We start from the raw sequence: 16,784 nt of genomic DNA on the forward strand, positions 1-16,784 counted from the left end.
GCACCAGCAAAATATCACCAGCAGCACTAGGGTAGCCGGGTGCAGGAGTGCAAAACTGTGTTGGGTGTCCAATGTTCGCCTAAGGGGATTGGTCTTCATGTAAACAGGCAGGCTTTGACTGGGAGGCCAGTCGGGCTGAACCAACAGGGGGGCTCAGACCTCATGATGCTCAGGGACAAAGGGATACCCTTGGTTCTCTTGTCCACGGCCAAGTGGCGAAGGGTGAAGAGGTGTCTTTAGGCGTCGAGTTTTTAGGTGACATAAGTGACAAAAGAGAACGGTTTCCGCCCCCTTATCAGGAATGACAGAACAGTATTGTTGCTGAGCCTGGGTGTCAATAGCACTATTAGTTTTTCTTTTGAAAGTGTACTTTTAATCAGAGCTAGAACACTTCAGAGGTTCCTTGTTTTCAACGGGAAAGAAACATAAATCTAAGCATTAACATCTCAATTAACAACCTGTATCTGCAGTTCCGCTTTAAGAAATTCAACATCACATCTATCACTTTAAATGTCCATAGGCATGTATAAGCCGTACTCCAGAGATTGAGGTAAATGTATTTCAATCATACAAAATGGGGTCTGGTTAAAGCCAGAAACAGACATTCACTGCCACAGCAGGTGGCATAGTTGTGCACCACAAATCCTAGCTCACCTGTGATGCAGGCAGCTCCTGCAGGATACCAGGCTACATCATAGCACTCCTCTGCTTAAAAAGTCTGAATTAGGGAACACTAACTAGGTGAGGTCTACTGATCAAAAGGAGCAGTCTAAGCTAAGACATAGTTTATGGCTACATGGCATTAAGTCTGATTTTAAGGCTTGGTAAATTTGGCAGATAAAGGAGTTGAGAAATGGGCAGATTTGGCTACCATGGATCACACAATTTGGTCCTGTCAAGAAAAACTAAAGTAGAGTACAGGTCTTAGAATTCCATGAGCAACTTATTAGTCACGTCCTTTTTTTTTTTTTTACTAGTTACAACACTGTAAATTTTACCCAAGCAATAAAGTAAAGCAAGCAAAAAAGGCTTTAGGAGGGGCAATACCAATTGCATTGCTGATTTTCATGGAAATCGTTCAGTATAAGGGCATAATTACCCACCCCTCCAACCACACATTCCGGTAAGCATTCTAGATAGACAGATATTGCATCTGTTTTCAAAATCAGAGTAGATCAATAATACTTGGTTAACCTTGAAACAATTCAAATATGTGATCTACAAGCTACACAGGTCACTTTTGCTCAACTCACTAGACTATCCTATCATTTTCGGAGGACAGGGAAAGGCTGCGATCAGTGCAGCGAATCAGACTTGCCTTCGTAACCCATTTGACCCCACACACCTCTCTATTTTAGAGACATGTAGCATCTATTACTTTAGCAAACAGGGAAGAGAGAAAGAAGGGAAGAAAGAATAAACGATAGATCAAGAGAAAAAAAGCAAACAAGAGAAAGACAGAAAGGCATGAGTGAAAAGAAAGAAATGGAGATAATCAAGAAAAAGAAAGGCAGAAAGAAGACAAACGGAAAGATGCAGATAGAATGGAGGGAAGCTAAAAAACAACAGAATGAAAGAAAAAAGAGAAAAAATAAAAATTCAGAAATAAAAAGAGCAAGTTAGAGCAAAAAAAACAAACTAAAGAAATAAAAAGGAAAGAAAGAACGCAAGAGAAAAAAATGAGAGAAGAAAGAAAGAAAGAAGAGAAAGGGGATACAAAGAGAAAGAGGCATGCCTTCGCGGTTTTTAAGATATAAGGAATAGCATCACTGAAATTATAAATAAATGACGTTCATTACATGATTAACTATAGACATTTGTCTAAAATGAAGAACTGTCTGTATAAATACCGGCCAGGTAGTTCCTCTTGCTGCAGTTACACAATTAACAATTCACTCTAGTAGAGCTTAATTAGAAAGGGAGGCCCCCACTACCTACCCAAAGTCTTAGCAAGACTCCTAGGGAAGCCGTTAGCTCTCCAAGCAAGTTGACTTGTTGGATGTTTGTTTATAATGTCAACTTTCATACGTGTATCTTCCTTGTAGTCATCAGCCTGTGCAAATTCTATTCGACATTGCCTCATTTTCTTTTTTTTTTAAGCGTAAGTCCGAGATTAATATAACGAGCTGAAAAGAAAATGCTCATTCAAACCATTAAATATTAAGATAACCAAACACAGAACTGACATAATTAATCCAACCATTAAAACGTCTAATATTTTACAGTCAGGAACAATTTCAAATTCCTTAAATAAAGAGCCAAATAAGTCTGTTTCTTAAGTCCTAAAATTCGGAGACAATGCAAAAGGATGAATTCAGAAGACCCTTCACCATTCTGACAAAGTCTGCAGAGTCTGAGCTACAGGAACACTATAACGCCTGTAAATGTAAATGGATTAGAATGAAACAACAAAAATCGGTTCCTTAACTCTTGATCAAAATACATCATAGGAACAATTCTTAATCTACAAGATAACTATACCCATCATCTTCTGCAAAAGACTGATTTATCATTAGTTTCAACAAAGTTAGTGGAATAGTGCAATAATGAACAATTCTAGTAAATCTCAACAGATTGGACCAGATCAAATAGTCTTCCAAAAAAACAAAGGCAATATATTAGGGTCTTCCCAAAAAAACTGTTTTTCAGCACTTTAAATATTCCTAGAAACTGAATGAAGTACTCAATAAACACACATCTAATAAAAGTCTAATCATTTGCACAGGTATAGATTGACGAGCTCAATTAGGCAGGTAAAATGATTTTGGGTTGAAATAAAATACATTGTTGAAAGTGATATTTTAGAGCTATGAACCATTTAAAGTGGCTTTCTGGAATGCTCCCTCGAGCTGACAATTAAATTTCAAGAAACTTCCATAAAGAACCCATCCAATGAACTTCTAGACTGAAGCATGGGTTGCCAAACAAGGTAGATAATTACTAACAAATGAATGAATGAAATGAAAAGAGAATTTATAGAGCGCAATAGCTGCCCTGAGGCATCCTAGCGTTAAAATAAGTAGTGCTTTCGGGTAAAATTGCTAACAAGAGATTTTATTCAGATTTCTTGAAGAGGAAGGTTTTTAGGTGTTTACGGAATAGGAGTAAGTTGGGCTCGGATCTCAGATAGAAAGGGAGAGAGTTCCACAGTTTGGCCGCATTATAGGAAAATGACCGGCCCCCACATCTTAATCTCTTGATTCTAGGGACTGTAGCGAGGAATGCGTGTGCAGAGCAGAGCTGTTTGATTGGATGGTAGGGGGTGATCAAGGAGTGGTTGATGGAAGCACTCGTTTTCCAAAATGCTCGATGGGAGATGCAGAGAGTCTTAAAATTAATTCTCTCCCTGACAGGAAGCCAGTGAAGGCTTCTGAAACTGGGCTTGGCTGAAAGACGGCGGGGAAGCTGCAGCAGAGTTCGAGCAGCACAGTTTTGTATTATCTGGAGCTTCTGATGGGTATTTTGGGGGGCTCCTAGGTAGAGGGTGTTCCCAAAATCAAGACGGGACTGGATTAGGCCTTGAACTACGGTCTGTCTTGCCCCAAAGGGCAGGAGAGGGAGAATCTTCCAGAGAAGCCTGAGAAGCCCAAACCAGGTGGCTGATAGTTTGGCTGCCTGACAATTGAAGCTGAGTGATTTGTCCAGCCAGTCTCCAAGGCTTTTTATAATGTCTTTGGGTGTAGGGGGTGTAATTCAGAAAAACCAACATATTCTCTGTTATACTGCCATTAGTATTTACTGGTACAGCAGTTAAAGGGTACCATTTTACTTTTAAACAGGATCCCAGTAAAACATTTAACATTGCAATACTTCTCTAAGCCGTTTACAATACGTTGCAATCTATTAAGCGTATAGAATCATGTCACCTTCACAAAATAATGAAGACCACTTTTGGAAAAAAGGTATCAATCTCCAAAAAATGTCCATGTAAATCAAAGTACACAAATAACAAGCATTGGCATAGCCAATAGGTCTCACCTTTGGGACCTTATAAGTGTTTATCCATGCAACAGCTGATGTTGCACCAAGGATATTGTGCTGCATAACTAAATACTTATAAGGTCCCAAAAGCGAGACCTATTGGCTATGCCAATGCTTGTTTTAAATATGTGTCAAACCTGATGGAGTAGGAAGCATTCCAAGAATATGCTTTGCTCTCCCCCTCCGTCTACACACTGCAACTTTACAGCTGATCAATTCTGACTTGAAGACATGAAAGTGAATCTCTCTCTGCTGACAGAGCTAAGAAGAGCAATGCTGGTTGAACAAAAAGAAGATTACACGTGGACTGGACCAGATGTGCAAGAAAACAATATTTTCTACATGTGCTTAACTTTGGTACTTTGAGGCCGCAGGAAGAAAATGAAAGTGAGCGGCCGTGAAAGTGGTTTCGCGCTGTAAGGGTGCCGCGAGCTATGCGATGTGCGCGCACCATGATGAGAGAGGAAAGCCAGATGGCGCCTCTGCTAGTCATTGTGCGCGTAACCGCACGCTCTATGCCACCCAAAAAGCTGTGTTAGGACTTTTAAAAGCCCATTCACTAAATGTCTCGCCAGAGCAGCACATGCGCTGGCTCAGGCGAGACCTAAAAAGGGAAGAGGTATAAGCAGCCTTTGTGGTTTCCCTGTAGGAAGGTGTTTTTCTACAAGAGCACAGTTCCTTTCTCTTGTGGTCTACTGTCTAGGTAAAAACTTACACCAGAAAAATACCATTTAAAGTCTCCGTATGGACGTTTAGCTTGCACATTTTCAAGAGTAGCTTAAATCTATCAAGTATGTCAAAAGTGTACTTTAGATCAACAGATGAAGGCAGATTATCTCTCTTCTGATCCACTGGCACACAATTTTGAAGTATAGAAATGTAAGCATTGATTTCAACTTACAGATTCTAGTTTGGGAGATACGAAATAGTGAGCTTGCCTCAACCATCCTTGCAAAGCATCTATAATAATACTAGAAACAAATTCACTTACTCGAACTAGCATTGCTAAAAGACTAAATTTTGGGAGGGCCCACTCTCTCTTTTTGAAAACAGTCGAACCATTTGCTCCCAGGTTTAATAGCATTAGTGGGACACACTGCATCACAAAGCCCAAGTAAAATTGGGGCATTCTGAAGACCTCTGTAGCTCTCTCCCTTGGCTTTCATCGAAACTAAAGTTTTTTATAACTTTATAGGTTTAACTGCCTCTTCATAATCTGGATACCCAGCACTGGGTAACATGAATATATATTGCATCATATCCCTGGGACTAGCAAATTTAAACCTCAGTCATGAAACAATTAGGGAGGTCTGGGACATTTTTCTGCATCCTCCTTGTTCATGTGCGTCCAGTTGGACCATTTTGGTGTATGTTGTTAAATTAAAGCCTAAAATTAAGTTTTAAAAAAAGAAGAATCTCCGAAGATGGCCACCGGAAGGTCGTGCCAATAAGAGGCTCCCGGGTTTGGGGTCACTTTTTTCTGAATATCCCTGCTTTAGCCGGTATCCTCTTTCAGCAGAAATAGCTTCACTTACCCTCTTCTACACCACAATCATTCTTGCTGACAAATTGATACCTGGACATTACTCTTTCAGTTGACGAATTGGTCCCTGGACACTGCTCTTTCAGTCGCTCAGGCTCCCGACGGAGGCGATCGTCCTGATGCCGATTATGGTGGGCTTGATGTGGGGCTCTCCCCGTCTGAGCCATTTTGACCTATGGTCCGGTTGGGGCTACCAGAGGCATTCGCTGGGTTGTTTGGCGGCGGTTAAACATGTCTTCCATCATGCCAACATATTACTCAAGGTTGGAGCTGGGGCAGGGTGCCGGTGCCCTCCACCCATCCTGGGACTCGGGGACACTGCTCTTGTTTAGCGTCACCACACTGCATCATGCCATGGTGCACTGGTGAGCGGACCGGCGATCTTTGGTTTGCAGGCAATCAGGATGTGGTCTGATCCTAAACTGCACCTTCAAACTTCGTCTGATGGTCAAGCAGCTGGCGGTCACGTTGATGGATGTTGCTTTCATTGGCTTTGATACCGGATCCCACCCTGCGTTCCACTGTGTAGTCCGCCTTTTCCACTTTGCAGCTCTCCTGCACCCTGCCTCCACTGTGATTGATTTTGGAGCGTTGCAATCACTCCTCTCCACGTACTCTTGCAGTGAGACCACAGCATCCAACATTGGCAAAAATATCCTCCGGAACGAGACTTACACATTGATGAGGCTTCATGTGACCTTGCTGAAGTTCCGATGGCTGCTCCTAACGAGGCCCCTGCAGCCAAACAGATCACACTGCTTCTCCCTAACCGCCAGACCGCGTCTATCTCATGCCTGCATGTATTGACGGAATTAGACTATGGCAGTGCTACCCTTGCGGGCCTACCGAAAATCATACATGCCGTGCTGAAGGCTACCCTGAACTCTTCAGTAAGGCTAACCATCGGCTCAAAAAAAGTGATTATATCACCCGGACCTTCATTTACTGAATTGACTTCCCTATGAGGCCAGGATGTAGTTCAAAATTACCTGTATGACCCACAAAGCACTGTACCCCAACACCCTTTCTTACCTGGCCCAGAAATTGACCCTATCTTCCAGAAACATTAACTCCCTGAAACTTAAACCACAAAAATTCAATAAGAAGAAAACATACATTCTATCCTTTTCCGGGATTACCCCAAACATCTGGAACTCTCTCCCTCTGGAACCTAGATGCAACCCGTCCACATTCATTTTCAGGAAGGAATTAAAACTACTACTATCCAACAGGTTCCTCTCACAGTGAGGCCACACATCCTTCTCCTCACTCATGACCGTATCTGCTTGTCTGCCACTCCATACCATCACGCCTTTGTCCATACCGCCGAGTTTCGCAGTGACTCTCCCACTCCCCAACCCTCTACACTCCTCCCAGACACCATTCGGATTCTGCTCATGACAGTATTTACGATGGACTATGAATTTCCTGTTCTATCGTCTCACTTTTTCCTTTGCACTTATCAACATGTCGTATTCCGGGTTTACGTATACCACTTACCATTTGTATCATAATTTCATCCTGGTTACTCATGTAAAGCGCTCTGTCGCCCAAAATGAAAAGAAATACCAGCATTTGTAAAGCGCAGAGCTACCTCCGGAGAGGTGTCCCGGCGTTGGGGCCGTCGGGAAGATTAACCCGTTGCCTGCTTATGATGGAACCACGCCGTCATATGTCCCGGGCGGCATGTGCTAATGACGGCATGGTTCCGTCATGCAGCTGCCGCTCCTCCCACGAGGCATTAAGTCCCCGCCTGTGCGGGCGAATTACTGAGCGGGCGGGCCGTGAGGGAACCACGCCGGCATGAGCACCCGCCGCCCGGGACTCATGACGACGTGGTTCCGTCACAAGCACAGTAGCACCATACTCACCCACTAGCCCCCCTCGCCGCAGCGAAATTTGCGCTGCTGCAAAGGGGTTGAGCAAGCTATTGCCCAGAGTCACATGGTGCTGGGCTAACCTGCTGACGGCACCAGGGATCTAACTGTGTACCCCGTGGTCTAGAGTCAGGCACCCTGGCCACTGCGCCAGGTCTTGTTCACGCTACATAAAACTCTAAAAATAAATAAAATATTGCCGCAATAATGGTTAGGTAAAGCTATGCTGTAATATGAGCTTGCATGTTGCATATTTTTGTTACAACTGACAAAATCAAAGATATTTATAAAACAAAAGGAAAACTCTAGAAAACACGGGCAGTTATAGACCCTTGAACACAAGCGGCATCCCCACACAACCACACACACCATGTTTCCAGCCTTACATTACTGATTCACTGAGGAGGCACTCATGGCAACCGTTGTGAGAATCTCAGGGTTTTAGAATGCAAGCGTGAGGGTTGAGGCGTCTGGCCCGATTAATTATTCTTTGTAAGCATTAATTGGCGTAATGCTCCATTAAGGTGAAGCGGGCGATTGGGACTGAACCATAGTGAGATGGTGCTCGAGGATGTGATGATATTCCTGCTTATTTATCCTCAGATGAGGTTCATATCGACCTCAACCAGCGCACAGAAATGTAGACTGCACCCGATGATGGTCTACGCTCAAACGTTCCAGCTCCCCAATATTATCATTATATTCATAATTTTTTTCAGAAGGGAAGAAGTAGAATACATTGTATCGCTCCATTTAGATGTACTCCTAAACGCAAGTGGTAGTTCGCCCTCTTTTTAAAACATCCCTTTTATGCTTCCCAAATATCTGCATGTCTATGGCTTGGGTTTGAGTTGCGGCAGGGGCTGCTCGGGTCACCAGGGAAACCGCTGCACTACCACGAGCCTCTCTGCAGTTGGCATAGATACAATGGGCGTGAGGAGCAGGCACCTGTCATTACCTGCTCAATTCCCCGCCCCAAAATCGTACCCACTGTCAGTAGCGGGCGCCCCTCCGCCGGTACTGCTGCCGCTTCCGCCGTCTCCTCTCCATCTTCACCCAGCCCCCACCTCTCCGCTTCAAAACAATGACGTCATTCCAACGACAAACCCTAGCCCACCGGCCCGCCACCTCTCCCCCCCCCCCCTTCTGTCCGTGACGCAAACAGCACGCGCCTTCAAACAGACCCGGGCATTGACCTATCCGTTTCACCGCCACGCCCTAAACCCCTCACCACCTAGTGTAGTGCGTGAACACAGAAGAAGGACAATGAAAGGGGTGGGGGCGACTAGCTGAGAGCAGCGTCACGTGGCCGTACTTCTTCGTCTTCTTCTCTTTTGAGAGGCGGCGCGAAATTCCAATGGGAACGAGTGACAACACCACAGGCAGCCGCAGCACACGAAGCGGCCCTTCCAGCAGGAGCAAGGCAATGCTAATAACGCTCGCTCTGCACAGTTCACAACCAGTGCTTTAAGAGGGGCGTAAAGGTGGTGGTGTTCCATAAGGGGGCCAACCTATAGGAATCCTTTCCAGAAAACGTGATCGGCAATGAAATGTGTGGATTAAATATTCTCACTAAGCCTCTGGAGTCAAGCTATCCTGGCTGAAGACGGCTGCTAGCCAGAAACCGGTCCTTGGATGCTTGATTCCGGTCCAGGGAAGACATGGCTTGGCAGTTCGGCTGGACTGTTCCCATGAGGTACAGGGTCAAGGCTGATTTGCATATGGCCATGTCTGAACTGGGGTGGCTTGGTGAGCAAAATAACGATGGATTAAACCCAGATCTGTGACTGGGTGTGAATGTTTTGCCATTGTGCAACATTCCGTCCATCATCTTGTGTGTTTTGCTCTTAAATATGTGAAGTAAAATCTTGTGCTTCAAGTAGTGTACCCTCTGACCAGTGTTTAGGTGTCTCTGAGTTTTCGGAAAATGCAGCTACGAATGTCACCTACCAAAGAGCATGCAATTACAACAGACCAGACCCATTGGCTTCGAAACTGCTGATTAGTATTATCAGGTAAAGAAAAACAATGATTTTATTGTGAATAATTAAAACATTGAAAATGCTTCACATCTGAAACTATGCGCCAGTTAAAAGTTTCTAAGATCTGTGAAAGGAGTAATGTGCTTCGGAGTGTCCCAGTCACTGCCGTTCTCCCCTTCACACCACTTGCCCCTGTTAAGACACATGCATCTTTCCTCCCTGCATATTCCTGACATTCTCCACTTGTATAGCTCCAGCACCATCACCTTCCGCATCATAATATTGCTTTCACTCTGTCCTTCTGCATGTACTTCCCTCTTCAACATGCCCCTTCTCTATCACACGGTCTCTATCTCTTGTCATCCTCACCTGTAAACACATTATTTTCTTTTCCTTTGGCTCCGTCAATATTTCAACAGCAATGTATACCACCGTCACACTTTTTCATATAAAAAGTTACAATTGCCATAAGCGACCATCACTCTACGCTCTGCAGAGAGGCCAACTATGGCTGAACATGTAGTCTGAACACCTTTCCTCGCATTGCCTCCAGCACTCCTAATCATGTTCTGTCATCAACAATCGCCCACAACCTGAACTCACACAGACACAAAGTGGTAACTCCAATCACTGTAAAGGAGTCCCATATTGCATCCCCAACTAGCATTTTTTTCTCAATGCAAGATAAAATAAAATATGAACTACATCAGTGGCATTGATCATCATTAAAAGGCAGTTACAGCCATTGTTAAGAAATCAGTGTTTTTGCCTGTACAGGTAGGTGACCGATTAGAGGGCCTTATGTTTCAGTCAGTTTTGAGTTACTGCCGGATCCGAGACCTGGCAGGACCCAAGACCACCTGAAACTCTGGCAGTAGCCTCTATATAAGCATAACCTCTAATTTTATAGCTACTTAACATTCTGAATAGAAAATACAAGAGAACAGAATACTAATGATATTATGTTTAGAGATACATACATACAAATTTATTGTAAATACTATTTAAACATCAAGATGGCATCGAAAAACCTGAGAATTAAAGAGATAAGAATGTAATAGAATTGTAAACGTTCTATAAAAATACATTACTCAACAGGTAGGCGAATGTGCCAGTAGGAATCCCACTTTCTCCATGAGAATATGCACACAGTGAATTGTATATAAATTTGGTGACATAATATTTAATATACAATGTTAAACCCATACCGTACATTGCCCACAGGACTTGTAAATTAATTTTAAATTATGGTAAAATAGAAACAATGTAGTAAAATGTAACATAACCAGCACATCTTTCCAAAGTTATTACTTAAATATGATATTGGTGTTTGCAATTTACAAGAAGCACTGACCAAGCCAGTAGACCTGTTTTTTTTGTGTTTTTTTTAAATGAGTTTGCTTCTTTACTGGTTGTTGATGTATGTGTATCTTTTATAGTAGGCTTTCTGAAATCTTCATTGAGATCTAGGATCAGTATGGAGAGCTAGTAAATCTTTAACCCCTTGCACGCTGGTGACGAACCCCAGCCGTCACGCTCCGCGGTGCTCGTGTGCGGATGACGGCTGGGGTTCGTCACGGCCCCGCCCTGTTCGTTTGTTTACCGCACAGCGGCGGAAACGGGCCAGCATCGAAGGGGTTAATGTTGGTAGGCACCCCTCAATATATCTGCCTGATAAATTTTTTGCACAAGATGTACATACTGCTGCTTTTTCTATAGGATTAACGCCCTGTGTTTTTATTGTCTTTTATTGTAGGGACCTGTGTAACTTTTATGTTTTTAACTTTAAAGCAGAATAAAGTATACTTTGATTTGATTTGTATGTGTTGCTATGTGGATTGATAAGTTACTGAATGCAAGAATGTTGCAAAGATTGGATAGATGGTGAGTGGATGAATTGGTGTGCGACTAGGTGCATGATTAGATAAATGAAGAGCCAGTGTTTGCATGGATGGATAAACAGGTGAGAGGATACATTGAAAGGAATCAAGAGTAATATATCAGTGTGCTCGGCTGGCTACAGGCCTGGATGAGTTGGGCCACCACCCAGGGCCCCTTTGCACTTTGTCAGGAACAGCAGACAATGTTGTCTCTATTCAAGCAGGCTCCCAAAATTGAGAGCAGCACACATTAGCAGAGGGGTTGGGGATCTATAACAGTGGAACACATTCTAAAACAGATACTTTTGGTGATGCAGGTGCCAAACTGCAGTTTTGCAGAGTATTAAAGCTTGAAACGAGGTCTGCTCTGCCTCTTTTTCCCTTTGAGTCTGACCACACAGATTTTTTCCCTAGGGTGGCGGCGGGAAGTACAACCACTTTATCTTAGTCTTTGCAGCATAGTACATTCTAGGAGAAAGTCATCACAAGTGGTGACCTGGTCAGTGAGTGACTGCTGCTTTTAAGGAGCAGGCCTGTGCAGAGTAGGGGACACGGTTGTTTGCCTTGCCTGTGACAGAAGATTCTTTGTAGTTTGTGGGTATTTGTCCATTTAGCAGTCTCTGCTAGTCTGTCATCCGTAGGCGGCTGCAATGCAGTCCTGTTCTCTAGCGGAGGTTGAATGAATGTGATGGCTCAACATGTTAGTGCAATTGCTGCTGCAGGCTTTTTCCTAATAGTCTGTCCTGAAAGTTCAGATCCATTCAAATCTGACAGAATTCTGTTTAGGCGTAGACTCTAAATTCTTATCTTCTTCCTGCAGTTGAGGGCATCGTTTTACTTATGCTGTTTTAAGGTTTGTTTACCTTATGCAGATTATCCTAATCAAAGAGCATTTAAAGCAGGGATAGGGTGTCTCAGTATAAGAATTCATCACACTTTTTCTCACTTGTAGTAATGTGTGCTCCTGTTGCAACATTGTGTGTTACATATCAGTAAGCGCTATTAGTTCAGTTTTTTGTTGGTCTCCATCTGAATTCTGTTTTTTCCTATACAATTGTGTTTAAGACACAATCTTTACTTGATAACTTTCAGTGCTACGCCTTGCATAACCAGCATTATATTTATGGTTAATGCATATGTGCTTTTATGGCCATTTGTGGTCGAAATAATATCTGATTATGATGATTAATGTATATCTAAGCATAATTTTGCACTTGAAAGTATCCTTTGTAATTTGGCAAACTAGCATTCTGCATTTACAATCAATCAATCAATAATAACTTTATTCAGCAAATATATATGTCATAAAAGTACACAATAAAAATCACAATACAACATGCATATATAATAAATACAAGAGAATAAAAATACAAAAAAAGTAATAGTGAATTAAACCACCTGCATTAATACCAGACACGTTAGTTAATTCGGTTCATAAACTTTATTCGGCTGAGCAAAAGTACAGCCATAAAAGTACATAAATACAACACATACATATACACAAGTAAAAACAATAAAATAAAATATCCTCTAGTCACATAATTAAAATCTCTAATTTATACAATACATAAAACACAATAGTGTGTACAATCCCTGCTGTATTGCGACTAAAATATAAAAAGTGCAATCAGGGTCACCTAAAAATTCATACATATATTATTTCATTATTATTCTATACACAGTCCTTAATTTAGATCAGTCCAAACTGGTCCACAGGACAATAGGAAGTACATAGTAATTTATTTCCTTAACTGTTGCAATACACTTTCCTTGTTTTAATGGAATTCAATATAAAAAGGGTAGCTTAATAACACACAGAGGGGACGCTTAGTGACACCAGGTATTTCATATCAACTTTGTAAGATCTAATGTTCTGGGCAACAAACATGTGTTTCAGTAAAAAGGACTTAAAATTCTGGTACAATTTACAGTACAACAAAAAGTGCAGTGCGCTTTGTTTACTTTGACCGTCACAGTGGCAGGAGATCATACCCGTTGAGCAAGACCTCATGTTAGGAACGGCAACTAGATGATGAACGATGCCACATCTCAATCTAACCAGCACAAAACAGTGCTGCATATTAGTTACGTAAAATAGATAGTTATTGGCCCCCTTCTCATTGTACAAGGATTTACAGAAGGCCACTGAAGATTTTTACCATCATCTAACTCCTGTGTATCCAATCTATATTGTAGGAAAACATCTTTAATCCTATTCTTGGTTAGACAGACCCCCCAGGATATTGCGGCATGGATTATAGGAAATTTAGCAGCACAAATATGGACATTTAGCTGCGCTAATATGGACATTTAGCAGCATTTTTGTGGCACTTTCTTTTACTCATAATCATTCATTTTCAGCCTGAAATCAATGGAAACTGCTTTAGAAGAGTATTCCACTTTGAAATAGGCATGTTTAAAATGTTTGCAGCTCTAAGGAAGCACAACTCCAGTCCTACCCTCGTAGGAGGGTGCTGTATTTCTAAATGTAATTTTTTAAGTAGACCTCTCTGAGTGGAGTCTAGTTTCCACAAGTTCATCCAAAGCAGTCTAGTACCAGCTATTGGCTTGTGTCTATGGGGCTCATTATGATGGCGGAAGGACCGCCACATCCGGGCTGGCGGTGGTAGTCCTTCTGCCATCACATGGTGATTTACCTACTGCCAAATTAAGATGGCGGTGGGTACAGCGGCAGACGAAAAGTCCGTCCGCTGCTTTTCCGCCGGAGGCAATCGCATCGATTGCCTGGCGGGCAGAGCAGGGCCACTAATATGGTGGCAGTGCCTAGCAGGCACTTTCCGCCATATTAGGATGTGGATTTTAGGAGGCCTTTCCATGGTGGCAATGCCTCCAAGGAAAGGCTGGCGGAGATTGGTTTTGGGGGCCCGTTGCGAGCCCCCCTTGTGGGAGAGGGGTGTTGCACTGGGGGGGGGGGGGGGGTAACCATGGTACCCCTCTGCACCACGTGGTGCCTTCCTCATGGTGCAGGGAAATGCAGTGCATGCACCTTTATCATTACGGACGGTGCTGCAACCAGCAGCACCCCCCACAATGATGACCTGCCATGAGGACTCACTTTTTTAAAACTTTTGTTGTTACAGATTTTGGGGGTAGGGGGAGATGCAGAGCAGGAATGGTAACTTTCGCAGGCTGAGGCTGTGATTTCCAAGATGAAGCGACACTCCAGTCTCATCCCATCCCACAAAAAGGCTTGTAGCTTTAGGATGGAATCATCCCGCAACGCTGGCAGCCTTGCACCATGGTGCATGGGTGCCTGCTTTGTCAGCAAATTTTGTGCCAGCACAGGGATGCGTCAAATTGTTGCAAATATGGCGCATCTCTGTGCTTTTAAAATCACAGAGCTCAGCGCAGCAAAATGATTTACGGCACCGTGCTGCGTCATTTTGTTGTAAATGAGGTCCTAGATTGTAATATATAAATGGATCGAAGTGTGAGTGGATTATAACCTATGTTTGAAGTGTTTTATGGGGTGTGCATGCTACTGAAAACTGCTCAAAATGTGTTGTAATTAGTGTATAGCTGCTCCTGACATTACCTAATGTAGTTGAAGTGGTCTTTAAATTCAGTTCACATTACGTAGATTATGGGGCCAGGAATGTGTCCAGTAATGAATGGTGCTACCCTTGGCAGGTGCAAAGCCAGGGCCACATTTTTGCAATCCGATCCTAGAAATCTGTAGGCAGAGTCAAGGTCAAAGATTCAAATCCCATTGAGGATAACCCAGCTTTTCATTCTTCTCATGTTTTCAAAATGAGTGCCAGGTACGTGGGCAATAACAACACCTATTATTTACTTTGAGAATTACAGCGAGATTACATTGATATAGCTCATGATACGGGTACTATATAAACTGCTAAATACCTTTGTGCGTACTGATTTCAGTTATCCTTATAAATGAAGGCCCCGTTATCTAGTAAAGTCTCCATAGCTCAGTCTACTTAAGATGCTTTCATTACCATGCAGTTTTAAAACGTGGGTATACCTGGCCGCCATTTTGCTGCTGCTCTCGGCCGGTTTTCTCTGGACTCTGACCCGCCATCTTGTCCATTCCCTCGTCCTTTGACCCTTTTCTCTCGTTTCCCCCTTGACGATCCTCAAATGTTTCTTCCCTTTTCTGATTTGCCTTTTCTCCATACCCTTGTATCCCTCCCACCCTCCCTTGGTGCTGTGACTGCATCCCCCCTCCGACTCCACTTAATGGAACTCTGCTTTTCTTTTCTTTATTTTTTTTGGGTCTTGACCTGAGAAAATCTACTGTGTATATATCTATATAGAGATAACTCTAATCACTAGTATATGCAGTAGACCTTTGTACTCTCTACCATTCCTATGTGACTCTTAGAGTATATCCATTTGTATCTCTTCCTTGAGTGACTTTACTATTTGTACATTTGCAATTTTTTCTGTTTGTTTCTTTTATATAAAGCATGTAATCCTAAATCCTTATGTTTTGCAACTGGTTCTTATGTAAAGCGCGCTGACACCTTCGGGTAAAGTTCGCGTTATATAAAATCGCATTAAAATAAAAAATAAAAAAAATAGCTGTAAATGTTATCTCAAACATGGTTTAACAGACTCGAGTTCCTCTGACGATGACCTGCAGTCTAATTCTTTAAATACCCACTTGATGGCGATATACTACTGTGTAAGGCATTTTAGCTTGTTCGAGGGCTCAGTGGAAAAAAGATTGGCCTCATTTAACATTGGCTGAATAGAAGATAGATAGCAATGCAAATGGATTTATGACAACGAAAATGTCCACCTTCCACCCCAGCATACTTCAGCATGGATAGCATTTTCCAAACTTCACGGGCAGTTTTGTAAAAAATCATAGCATTTTTACAAAACTGCCAATTTGACAATTTTTTTGCAAATCGCTAAATCCTGGAGGGTCTGGTTAGTGATCTAATCTGAAGAGGATCTGATGAGACTGACAGGTTAAACAACTTACCGAGAAGGGAGTTAAACTAGGATAACCAAGGTATACCTAAAACCTTATCAAAGGCTAGGCATTGAAAGATAATAGTTCTGGTAAAACGAGTTTCTTCCTTTTCCCAAAATGATACCCAAAATAACGGAGGTCTGAATAAAAGGTAGTCTTCTAAAAACTGCTGGCCAACCTTATTAAGAACAATAGTATTTGGAGCACAGGATGGCAAGCATAAAGCCATTAAAACAAATTGTTTTCCTCTATTTACAAACCAGAACCATTGACATGGCCCCAAAAGCCAGCCCCATAAGTGACTGTGGTCACTCCCGTAGCTTTATAAATAGCAACCATTTCCTTGATGGGTTGGCTGCCCAGTTTAGAGGAAAACGTAAAAATCCCCTGGGAGACCCTATTCATTTTTGGCTTTGGTATTAAATAAATTGCTGTGTCCATGAGCCATTACCTGTAAATAGGATCCCAAAGTAGCAAAAGGAGTTTACCGAAACTATTGAGGTACTATCAATAAAAACTGTTTTGCATGGTTCTGTGTTGGGCCACCGACCATGGTCA

General features: G+C 42.5%; 1 protein-coding gene across 5 annotated transcripts in view; it reads right to left on the bottom strand.

Annotated features, from left to right (window-relative positions):
* RNF38 (ring finger protein 38) overlaps window positions 1-16,784 on the bottom strand; it is a 745,333-nt gene that overhangs the window by 371,726 nt on the left and 356,823 nt on the right. Inside the window, exons 1-2 of one of the 5 annotated variants that reach the window (XM_078676546.1) lie at window positions 8,389-8,454; window positions 1,939-2,126 (exon numbers count right to left, since the gene is read on the bottom strand). The exons of 1 other annotated variant lie outside the window; for it this stretch is intronic. The gene's annotated coding sequence lies outside the window, so the exon portion shown is untranslated. Of the gene's footprint in view, window positions 1-1,938; window positions 2,127-8,359; window positions 8,505-16,784 lie in introns of those variants that run through there. 3 more of the 5 variants (XM_078676544.1, XM_078676543.1, XM_078676545.1) reach the window with 3 other exon arrangements.

The sequence above is a fragment of the Lissotriton helveticus genome, chromosome 2_1, assembly GCF_964261635.1.
Source record: "Lissotriton helveticus chromosome 2_1, aLisHel1.1, whole genome shotgun sequence".
Taxonomy (NCBI): Eukaryota; Metazoa; Chordata; class Amphibia; order Caudata; family Salamandridae; genus Lissotriton; species Lissotriton helveticus.